Source organism: Pseudopodoces humilis, chromosome 2, assembly GCF_049639895.1.
Source record: "Pseudopodoces humilis isolate 2021_Gansu_Grassland_sample_001 chromosome 2, ASM4963989v1, whole genome shotgun sequence".
Classification (NCBI taxonomy): domain Eukaryota; kingdom Metazoa; phylum Chordata; class Aves; order Passeriformes; family Paridae; genus Pseudopodoces; species Pseudopodoces humilis.
Window position 1 is genome coordinate 35,664,349 of NC_142201.1, and position 12,547 is coordinate 35,676,895.

Here is a 12,547-nt window from a genome sequence, read left to right on the forward strand (position 1 = left end):
ATGAAAATTGCTTCTTACCTGTTGACCAGCTGAAAATTGCATCTATAGCTGCTTTCTCATGGAAGCTTCAGCAGCTTCCTCTTCTTTAGCAGCTAATTGAAATTCTTAGAAGAAATAAACCCCTCTTGAGTAGTCTACAGAATGCCTAATAAGGTATTACATGCTTCCCCCCCCTTTTAGCATTCAATCATCAACTCCACTTCTCTGACTTTTACAGCAATCAGGCTCTGGAGAATGAAGTTGTAGAACACAAGTGAGTATGCTGAGGGAGTCTTGGTAATTTAGGAGAGATTGTTCTGTTTATTCCTGCAAGTTGCTTGTGCTGCTTGGACATTTAGGGAGTAAGCTTCAATTGAGGGAAAGGTCTGTAATTGTTATTCACCTATCAAAAATGGGGGAAAGGCTCTCTCCAAATTTCTTTAGGTAATATATAAAAACATTTTCATCTAGTTTATAATTTTAGTCCAAAATGGATTTTTCTAGCAGGCCAGAGGGGCCGGGTCCTTTTTTGTTTTGCTTTGTTTTTTTGAAATACTCTAATTGTCATCTGTTGCCCAGTGCAGAGTTAAAGCATGGAGAGAAGATACATTTAATTTGAAAGATACATTTAATTGCACCACAGGTCTGTGGCTCAGGAGTCACAGGAAGTTCTTTTGTACTTTTCATACATTCTGACAATAACTCTGTTTATTTTAGACTTTCTAGAAATGCAAGATGTCAGATAGATGGTTGAGGAAGGCTGGAATATGTTAAAGTTGCAAGTTCAGGTGCAAAATTTTTTTAAAATCTTCCTTTCAACAGTCTTTTGCCTCTTATTGCCACAGTTATTGCTCACTTAAAGTTATGTTGGAGCTCTGTGCTGCATAAAGGCAGCTGCACATCCCTTCCACAAGTTATTTTTGTAATCTATATGTATGTTCAGGTAGGTTCCCTATTTCAAAATAATGGGTGTTGTGAGAAGTAATGACAAACTTTATATTGTTGTGCTGCCTAGAATCATGTTGCAGGGAAAAAATAGGAATTTGATGATGGTCCAGGCTGGCCCATCTACATTGTGCTTCTACATTATTTTGTTTCACCCTTTTTCCTGCACAATATGGACACAGTGGAAGAAAGCTGCAGAAGAGGGAAACGTGCAAGATTACAACTTGAGTCATAACTTTTCAGATCTTTCTCAGTTGTTACCTAAAGATGTGAACCCTAAGGACTTGGCAGCTAGAACCAAACTCACTTTCCAATCCACAGGATACCAAGAAATTACAGTTGCAGTTGAAATTGTATCTGTAAAATCCTGTTATCTTCAAAGAAACACAGGGAATGTATGTAACTCTAAGTTTTCATTAATACATCAATAATTTTTGCAATGTTTTTGAATGTATCTTCCTCTGGTCTTCATTATGCTTTACTTGCCTTCTACATAAATAGTGATCTAGCAAAACCATTGAAAATAAAAATTTTTATTTATGCATAAAAATAGAAATGTTCCATGATGTTGGTCTCTGACTAGCAGTACTCATTTTGCATTCTCTTCTTTTTTCCTTCACTGTTAGGGCCTGAGAGTCCTTATCCTGCAATACACATGGGTAACAAAACATTCACCCCCATCGAAAGCTTCTTTTGTTTCTTTGTCATTATCTTCCTGCTGTGTTGCTTGTTTACTCAGAAATACATGCAACTCGCCTGCGTGGTCAGAAAGGAATTATAAAGTCATAGAATCATAAAATGGATTGGGTTGGAAGGAACCTTAAAGATTACCTAGTTTTGATCACCCTGCAGGGACACCTTCTTCTAGACCAGGTTGCTCAAAGCCCATCCAACCTGGTCTTGACCATGGCAGGGGATGTGGCATCCACAGCTTCTCTGGGAAACCTGTTCCAGTGCCTCACCACACTCACAAGAAAAAACTTCTTTCTAGCATCTGATCTCAACCTACCTTTTTTCATTTTGAGGTTATTTCCCCTTGTCCTATCACCACATGAACTTTTAAAAAGTTTCTATCTTTCCTGTAGGCTTCCTTCAGGAACTGGAAGGAATCCCTATGATAAATCTTCAAAACTCTCAATAACAATGATAAATAAAGGGAAGTAATGCTACTGTGAGGCATATAAACATTCTTATTTCAGTGTCAGAACAGTATGTGCACATCTGACTGACAATTTCTTCATAGTAGGTGTTTGCTGTTAAATTGTTTTTTATATAATATATTGTCAAATCACTTAATATTTAGGAAAGAAAATAGTAAGGTTTGACATAGCAACATAACTACTGCTAAGGGAAATGCTGGTAGTACTCTGCTTATGCATTTATATGGAGCAGAGTTGCATGTATTCTGTGGTGGTGAGAGCTCAGTAACATCAATGTGTGGTCTTCCTGCTGTATCCCAAATTTTTCAAGAATCTTGATCCAAGTACTAAGCAAAACTAATCATCACTCTTGAGCCATCAGCACGACACTGGTGACTCACTTTGAGCTTCACAAAAAGATGCAAGTAATATACACTCTTCCTGCTGCTAAAGAGTTGAAAGTATTACCTCTGAAGAACACCAGTGTAAGTCTGTTGGTACTGTGTGACCTGGCAGGAATTTCCATGTTTCTTTCTCTGATGTCTTCAAAGGTGACTGTTTCATTTCTACTACAAATTTGTGTTCATGCCAAAAAGTCTTCCATAATCAACAGGTTTTTAATTTTTATGTTTGTCACCAGAAACAAACAAAAAGCAAAAAACAAACAAACAACAACTACAAAAAACCCCAAAGAACCAAAAAATCCCTCAAAACCACCAGTGAAAAAAACAACCCCAAACCCACTGATTCTTTTCCCAGACAATGACCCTATTCTCTCAAGTAAATCTGTAAGGAAGATCCCAGTAACAGTGCTGTTGCATGGAATATTAAGCAGAATTAGATTAAAATGTCTAAAGGATAATGCAGTCTCCAGAGCTGAGGCAAAGCTTCCTGATGGTACTATTCATGGTTTGCAAAGTGTATATTATTTCCCTAAGAAAATGTAGGAGATGTAAGGGAGAGTTTCCTAGCACTGTGTACTTCTGACTACTTGTATCAGTATATTGCCACATCCATGTTAGTAATTCAGATACTCACTGATCTCTGGGTGCTATATGTCCCCCTTTGTACAGAGTGAGGGATGACAAGAGATGGTTACATTTGAGGGATAATGGTCTTGGTCTTAGACAAATGGTGACCGCCATGCACACTTACATCTACAAGTACAGTGAAAAGGTGATAAACTGAGTTTTCTAAATAGGTCACTTCAAAACCAATATCTAGGAAAGAAAAGAAAACACTTTGCTTTCTGCAAATGACTATTATTTTGTCAAATCAAAACTGTTTACTCAAAACTCTTTACTCAAGTAATTTCAGCTATGCAATTGTGCACAAGTCTCTCCCCTATATTTTATTAATAAGAAAAATATACTTTTTTCCAAGTTCCTTTATTGTCAGGTAAGAGGTAAAATGTTCTCATTCAAATTTACTAGAAATAGAAACAGGTGAAAGATGTTAACATTTATGAATGGAGGCATTGAGTTTTCCAGCACCCACAAACACAACATTTTCCAGTGGTACAGTAGTACCAGTAAACCTGTACACACATTAAATCTCTCTGCCTCTGTATTTTGCATTGTCCTTCTAACTATGCACAACATCCTCTTTTGATGGTCTGTTCAGTAGTGTGTGGGAGAAATTGTTTAACCCTACTTTCCCAGGAATTTATGAATTATCCATGAAAAAGCAAGGTCTTTGAGGTTTAAAACATTTTTTTGGTGTTTTTTTGTTTTGTTTTTGTTTTTTCTTTCCTTTTAGCTTTTTTTGGTTTGTTTTAAATCCCTTGGTGAATTAAGGAGAGTTTGTTTACCTTTTGCATAATTAAGCTTGTGTGCAGGGGCAAAAGGGAGCCATCAATTCCCTTGTTCGTCTTTCTTCAGGCTGTAGTGGCAGCAGATTCATCATTGCAGGCTTCAGACTGGTGACACTGGTCCCACCATCCCTGCTCTGAGTTTGCTTTTAGAAGAAGATTAATCAGTGCAGAGGGTCAGAGCAAGCTGCTTGTGAAAAGCACTCTGAGGATCTGGAATGCACTTGTGGGAGGCTCCCACTGCTCTAACCATGAGGGGAAAGAAACTTTATTTGGCAATTCTTGCATTCATCTAATGGGTACTTTTTGATGTAAGAACATCAAAATGTATCTCTAAATTAGTGTCATCCACATTCAGAGCAGAGTAAGGCAGTGTGCAAATTGCTGCACTATCTTTCTCTCACAGGTTTATATCTACCTCATTACCTCCCTTTCCCCCTTCTAATTAAAACATGTGAGACATTTTAAAACAGTCTATTTATAACATGACAAAGTTGCTTTCAAAGTAATTTTCTTTTATTTAGTGTTTGATCCCTGATTTCATGCATTTTTCCTCCATCTGGCAGTTGTCACTAAGGCAGATGGCCACCAGCTGGGAGGGCAATGTAAGTATCTCCCTCTAGATCTGCTGCCAGAGCTGCTCAGTAAATGCAATGTGAAGGGAAACTGTGTCAGTCTATTACCCATGCAATGAGCTCACTTACTGACTTGTCACCACTTCAGGTTCTGACGGTGAAATTCCACTCTGAAGCTGGAAGCTAGGAGAGGGCTTTATTTATTGGGGCAAGGGAGATATTTTCCTTTATTTTCTTTCTTTTTTTTTTTTCTTTTAATTTTTTAAAAATTTCCTTCCCTTCTGCTGCTTCTGTGTCTTTAACCCCTCTCTAGGCCTGCAACTCTGAATGCCACATCTGCTGCTACTTGTTTTGTAAATAAACACTTCAGCAGGTTTCCTATGTCTTCATGTTTAAATCTATCCAGTGATATGTCTATGAACAGGCCTGAATGAAAAGAAGCCTTAATTTCCAGTGTCCTTAGCAAACTTAATGAGACCTGAGTGAGTTTGCTGCCTTGGTAAGCCCAGTCTACTCTAATTAGCACACTAATTTGGAAGCAAAAGGTAGATATATCATTTATAATGTGTAATGAAAAAACATTGAAGGAGTCATCATAGTAGGTGATTTGGTCTGGCTAAGCAGAAAAGGATGCATCTAGAGAAACCTTGCAGGTCAAGACTTCCCTTTAATTTTATTTTTACTTCGCTGCAGAAGAAACCTTCATTTTTTCTAATTTTGTAATATATGGGTCACTAATAACAGTAGGGAAAGGGAGCACACAAAACTCCTATCCTTTGGGAGATAATTGTGGAAGGGCTACTTAAACAGCAACAACTGCAGGTGTCAAAGATGCCTGAAGAACTTAGGAGCAGGAATTTCCCACACTTATATAGATGCTTGGAGTAGGTATAAAATCTTAGAGATGATAACAAGTGGGTTTTTTTCTATTTAACAAAATTTTTCAAGTTATCAACAATTTTTGCCATGTTGTAAATATGTACACATTATTTGTAAAACAAAACCGGGATATCTTGAAGTGCCTCACTTTCATATTACCATACTTTTCTATTAAGTATAACTTACCTTTCTTTGACTGCAAAAATTAGCCTAAACAAGAAGAACATAATGGATCTATTTTTATTTCACTAGAAAGCATTTGTGGAAAACATGTGAACATTTTTAGTGGTTTATTTAAAAACAGAACAAAACCTAGACTTCCCAGGAAATATTTCAGTTTTTGAAAATCAGCATTTTCAAATCATCAGTTCCAGCTAAAAGTTTTACTAGCATAGTGAATATTGTTCAGGGAACTGTTTTAACTGGCATTAAAAATATTCACCTCTGCCAGGATATGTAAGGATGATCCTCTGTAGATGTTAGAACCTTTTTCCCTCTGGCTAATCAAAAGCTAACACTGATAGGCAAAGAGCGCTGGGAAGCAAATTCACTCCAGCAATTATGAATAATACTTTAAATATCCAAATCTTTTGCAATTTCAGTGAAAAATTTCCCCACCCTATCATTACACTGAAATAAGTAAATATGGTTTTAAGTTACACACCACTCATTAGTTACATACCACCCATTATCCACTAGAATAAAGATCATTTGGTTAAGTGCCTGAGGATATAAAGGAAAACTTAAGGACTTAAGGTTTCAGGTAACTTTGCATATATTAATTACTGAAATGTGTTTGAATCTTTGAACTGCTAAATACACGGTTTACAACATTTTCCAGGAGTGGGTATGCTTTGTTCTATGTTTACTTTGGCTCACACTAAAGCAAAAAAACTCCACAGTTTTCTCTGATCTCATCTATTAAAAAAAAAGTTCTTTTTTTTTCCCTTGTATGGGTATCCTTTTGATATTAAAACTTGTTATAAATTTAAACAAACATATATTTTTCTATTATTTATTTTCAGCAGACTATGGAACAAACAACAGCCTCAGTTTTGCCTTGCCTATAAAATTACTGTTGATAGGAAAATAAATGCGTAGCTCAAAGAAGATTGCTCAACTGACTTGCACAGTAGAAGGGTTAAGTTAATAAATACTTAATCTATGGAGTAATTAATGATTTCAGGTAGTTTTCTAACTAAAACACATTGACTTAAAATACAGTATAAGAAAGGCTTCCAATTTTCTCAACACTATTTTATTACTGCAAGTAAATTTCAGTATTTCTCATTATATCTCATATTTCCAGCATTCCAATGACCATTTCTAGGTTGCACTTTTGGTTAGATTTAATTTCAATTGTTGTGAGGCTCATGCTTTTAGAATCTGACTTTGTTTCTTCACATCTTATACCATCATTATTTTTTGGACTGATTTCTTTAAATTAAACATTTTGTAAGTGTATTTGGCCAGCTGCCTTTGCTTTTCATATGTAAACACAGAGCTGTGAGCATGTTTTACCTTTTCTTATGTTTTTGCTTTTCAGAACAAAGTGTAATGGTCTTACATTAAGGAACGTATGACTCTGCATTGTAGAATTACGCTATTGATTAAAGGAACCAGGATAGATTTACAGCAGAGGAAGTAGCAATGTTATTTACAAAGTAAAGTGGATTAATTCCAGCTAAGAGGTCTACATTCTGTAACTGAGAATGTTTGAAGATGCTTAAAGCATCACAAGACACTGGTATAATGACATTCTGCCTGTCAGCCAAAAGGTGGTTACACTGATGTTTTACTGCAAGTTGCCAAAATAAATATCCAGCTGTGTAGTTTGTGGTCTTTGGTATTTCTAGCACAAAGAAATCTCAAACTTTGTGGATAGGTCGTGGTACTTGGGGAAGAAAGCGATAATTCTTTAAATGCCTAATTTGCAATCACTCTTTGGAAATCACAACTTTTATTTTTTTTTAACAAGACACTTGACATGTAGGAATGTCGATAGATGAAGATTTACAGCAAGCTTTCCAAGTGTCTCAATATGATAGCCCTCTACCTACCAAATGCATGCAAATATGGATGCACCACAGGAAAAGCAAAAGAGTGGCTTGATTTTTTCTCCCAGTTTTCAATTAATGTCATAAACTATGGGAGATCTGCAGAGCAAATAGAAAAAGGGGACTTTTGGCCTGCATCAATGTAACATAGTAACAATTAGCTAAGAAAGTTTTTTGATTCTTGGGGAACTCAAGACTTATATTCAAAATTTCTTGATTCAGAATTTTCAAGACTGCAAAGTGAATGAGCTTGTATTTTCTACTCACTGAAGATAGTGGAGTGTGCTAGCAGTACTTTGAAGGTAGGAATTCTTTGTTCTCTGCTTTGCATCCTCAAAATTGTTTTTAAAATTTCTTTATGCTATGTCACAGTAGGAGGTGTTACAGGAGGTGTTACTGAAGTCCATAATATTAGGAGAACTCAAAGAAATGCAAAATCCAAATGTACTTGAAAAGATTATCTAAAATGCTCCCTCAAGTGACACTATCCGCTCACTTCGACTGGTCACATTTGTGTAAGGTATCATTTGCAACATCTAAAAGTTCACAAATAATATAAAACATAATTTAAAAATTTGTCAGGAAGACATGTATTGGAATTTTTCTCTCCTTGCTGTAAAGTGGGTTACAAGTTTCCATGTGATATCTCTCTAGCACTTGTGAGGAATCTAATAAGGTTAGTCCTACCACTTGCTCTAGGAGGGTGGGCTAAGTCTTATTTTAGAACTATGGGAAAGGTACAAGAGGGAAAAACATCAGAGAATTTCAAAGAGGGTAAAACAGCTTTTGCAGCATCTATTGCCATCTGAACCTTAGTTTGTGCAGTAAATTTAGGAAGCTGTACTCACCTAAAGTTTTGACAGCTAAAATGAGTAAAGGAGTTAACGTTTAAAAAAACCCTGAAGAAATGTTGGCTTTGCGGACATTTTTCTATTGTGGAGATTAAGTTATAAATGTTTTTTGAAGAGTGGTTTTGGAAAATTGAGCTCACCCTTTATTTTAATCGATAGGGTCTACAGCCCTTAAACTTTTGTAAACTACAGATGCAGGAAGTTGTGTGCAGGGCCTGCTTCTGGCTGACAGCATTTGAGTGCCTTCACTGAGCACATAAGGCAACCCTTTTGTGAGTTAGATGAACAACACAGGCAATTCAAGAAAGGGTTGGATGATACAGCTAATGCTGTCCTGTGACTGTAATTACTGGTAGCCAATGTGTGCAAAAGTCACATCATCAGGAAATGATCACATGAAAACACAGACTCTATCAAGATGACAAATTGCTGCTGCCTTCTCCTGTGTTGCTGTTCTGCAACCTTGTTTCTGAAAGGGTTTTTCAGGAAGTGAAAAGAAAACACATTTGTAAAATCACGTCTATTATTGTGGGTAGTAAATAATTTTATTTAAATGTCCTTCCTCAGAACTTCTTGTTCCCTGTTCATCTACAATGTGTCCTTGCTCCAGGCACAGAAATGCCTGAACTGAGACTGAAATGTTTTCTCTATTCACTGTATTTATTTTCTGTTTAAAATAGAAATTGTTTTCAGACAGTAAAACATACTGAAGATTTTACCCAATTTATTTGGATATATTCCATAGTTAGTGATGTTAAATGGGAGAAAGTTTTGGAGATATCAACATTTTAAGAATACCTTTTAATACTCAAAGTGATTAATTATTTTCCTATCCTTTCTAATGAAGTTGAAAGTGAAAAAACTTGAATATCTATCAGAATAGGAAAATAATCTGCTAGTTCTACAGCACTAGAGATTGATTTTCACTTGTTATTTTCTGCACACTTTTGAGTCTGTCATCTGCTTATGGACTCTGTTCCTGACTGAAATCAACCCCTAAACCAAGCACAAATCTTAACTGAAAAAATTACTATCAACCACAGGTGCATCACAAAACACATAGCACAAGATCAGGGGTTGTAACACTCTTAGCTTCCCAAATCTTCTCTTAAATCAGCGACTGAGTGGTTGGAAAAGCTGCTGCTAGAGTGCACACATACAGTGTGTACATGCAGTTTCAAGGAAACTAATTCACTGTTCAAAACAGAAATCTTCTTTCCCTTCCAAGATAAAAGCAGGTGAGAATGTGCAATTATTTGGAGAAAAGATACTAAAATCCAGTGTAAGATTACAGATGTGATGCAACTTTCTATACACTTCCATGCAAAATGCTTGTGTGAAATTACCTTGCTCTTGGTTTTTGAAGATTTTATAAGATTCAAGATTAATCCAAATTAACAGAGACTTTAATTTTTTGGTTTAGTTGTTTTGTTGTTTTTTTTTTTTTTAATTAACTGTTATTATGATTACTTTGTAGACTTAATTATCATTGCAAGTAGGCATGTCTGCCTCTTTTGGCAGAAGGTTCACTATGTTTCTGTGGCAGAACCGCAGAATTGGTTAAACTGCTGAATTGTTTTCTTGCACTTTGATGTTTCTGATCTTTTTGTTCATCACACTTTCTTGTAAATGAAGCCATACCGTGTTTTCTTTTGAGCTATACAAACAGCTATATACTTGGCCAGTTCTCATATTTATGATGTGGAACTCAGCTGTGAGGCAGACACTAACAACCCATTGAACAAGGAGTAATCAATTTAATAATTTGTTTTATTGGTTTGGTTCTCTTGCATTTATTTACATAGGCTGATTTACTAACTATTTAAAGTTATATAATGATAGGAATTAGCAACTTACATTAAAAAAAAAAATAAAATTTGATTCTTGCTTCACAGTCTATCTAAAATTCCTATTAAGTAAACATGCCCAATATTACACAAGGTGCTCATAAGGATTACATGCAAAGGAAATATATTAAAAAAAAATAAAAAATTCTCAGGAAGCTGGGGAGCTGGCTGCCAGGAGGACACTAGGGCTGGCATGCCCACCCTGACAGCCACCATCCAGCAGGGCCTGAGCACAGGCACACAGCTAAGGGCCAGTAGCAAGTACATCAACAGCCCTGTGACTTTTAGAGAGCAACAAGCCAGGGGAGGGTCCATGCAGACCCTTAAGGAAGAGAGACACGGGCCTGGAGACTGGCATCACTACAGCATTGCTGAAGTAGTGACTAATGGCACCCATTTGAAACAGAGCCTTGGACCTCAGTCAGGGCAGGGAGGACCCCTGAGGAGTCTGGGAAGGAAGAGGAAGGTCCTCAGGATCCATGTCTTCAGACATAAAAAAAGGAAAAGAATAATTTTCTTACTTTTCTCACTGAAAAAGGGGAGCAAGCACATTCAGCAGTACACCTGAGGAAAGATATTTTTTTTACTGCAAAATTAAATGCAGCTTTTTCAGACGTGTGTCTGATGTTCAGTCACCCATGTGTATGTTTCACTGATTCTTGGATCATTACAAATATAATCCATTTGCCCTACCTTTGGCTAGGGATACATTCCAGAGGGAGATTTAGTTTCCTCATAGTGGAAAAGAACTTTTCATTCTAAATTGAGCTCGGTTTGAAAATAGGTTTTCTTGGGCAAGTTAATGGAAATCTTTCTGAGGAAAGGTTCCCTTCCTGCCAAGGCAGAAGCTGTCCGAGTTCTGTCTGAACCCATAAGCAATTGAAAAGATCATTTAAAGGGATGGATTGGGCTGCTGGTTTGGGTCATGGCTGCAGGTCTTTAACTGAGCCCCAGCTTGCAATATGAGTTACAGTTTAGGCTAGATGTTGGGGAGAGACAAAGTGCGAACATGCAGTTGAGTGGGGAGAGCCAAAGGAAGCGCTGAGCTGTGAGATGTTGTTCTGGGCCACATTGTAGTCTGGGCCATGTCTGTAGGTCCCTGGCAAGGACAGAATCAAAATATATGTTAATGTCTAGGGTGTGCTCCAGTTTTGTTTGTGCTGTCAAGAAGCTGCTAAAGCAAGGGAAGGTGACAAAATGACATCCTCTCCCCTAATACTATGCCCTAGCAGGGGGGCCTCAGCTGAGACTAAACCCAAGGCCAAGATTAATAGTGGGAATATGGTTAGAGACAAAATATTAGACCTTCAGTGGGACATGTGTGTCAAAGAAGCAGACAAAGATAGTTACACTGAAGATAGGTTTCTCCCCACAGGGCTTTTTTAACTGGACCATGGATGAGAGTCCTTGGTGAGTGATCAGTTTGAGGCCTAAGGTGAGATTCAGGCTTAGGGTTGAAAAAGACTGAAGATCCAGCTGATGTGGGACTGCAAAGGAAAAGTTAGTACTACTAAGAAGTTTCTCTCATGAAAACTATTTTCTCCATGTCATTTGTGAGGGTACCTTCCTCAAATAAGGCAAAAAACTTGTCATTTAGAGATGAAAAAAAAAAAAAAAAAGAAAAAAAAAGAGACAAATCCTGGAACATCACTTGAAGGGCTCCAACACAGACCATTTATGTGGGACTGCAAAGGGTCTGCCAAGGGAAGGAGTATCCTGAAGGAAGAGTTTTCTCTTGAGATCTTTTTTTTTTGGGTACAAAGTTGAAGGTCCTTGGCTAAGGGCCATCTGAGTCTTACCTTTGTGAATAAGGTTATGGTGGGTATACGAGAGAAACAACCAGTGGAGTTCAAGTTGGGATTGGAGCACCAAAGGGAAAGGGTAGATTGCAGAAGAGAAAAAGAATTAAAGATTCTCCTTAGAAACTTTTTCATCTGGGTTGTGACAGGTATTTGGTCTAGATATTACAAAGCCTTTTAATTGATTACATCATGTGTTTGTAAGTATAATCTTACTTTCATATATTCTTTAAATATGTGAATTCCCTGAGTTTCCTTAATTCATGTAGGACATGCTTTTCCTTAATCTTGGAGTCCTCAATAAATAAATAAAAAATGCTGAAAACTGCTGTGGTAGTGGAATCTTGATGACTGCCTATTAATTTTATTATCAAATAGGAAAAACTTCATCTGCCTTTGAATGGTTTTTTAAAGTCCCTTTTCACTGCTGATGATCTTAAAGATCTTGTCACAGTAAGGCTCTCTGTATCTATGAATACCTGTCTTAAAGAAATCTTTCTGACTGAAATATCGAGGTATCAAAATTTCATAAAAAGGTCCTTGAGGAAAGTTAGCAGATCTAGATAATCCAGCTTAATATTCTTAAAGCACTTTCTCTCTTGAAGAATATCTGTGCCACGATGAAAGATCAGTTGTTATTTTGTATTATACAATAAGCTGATATAC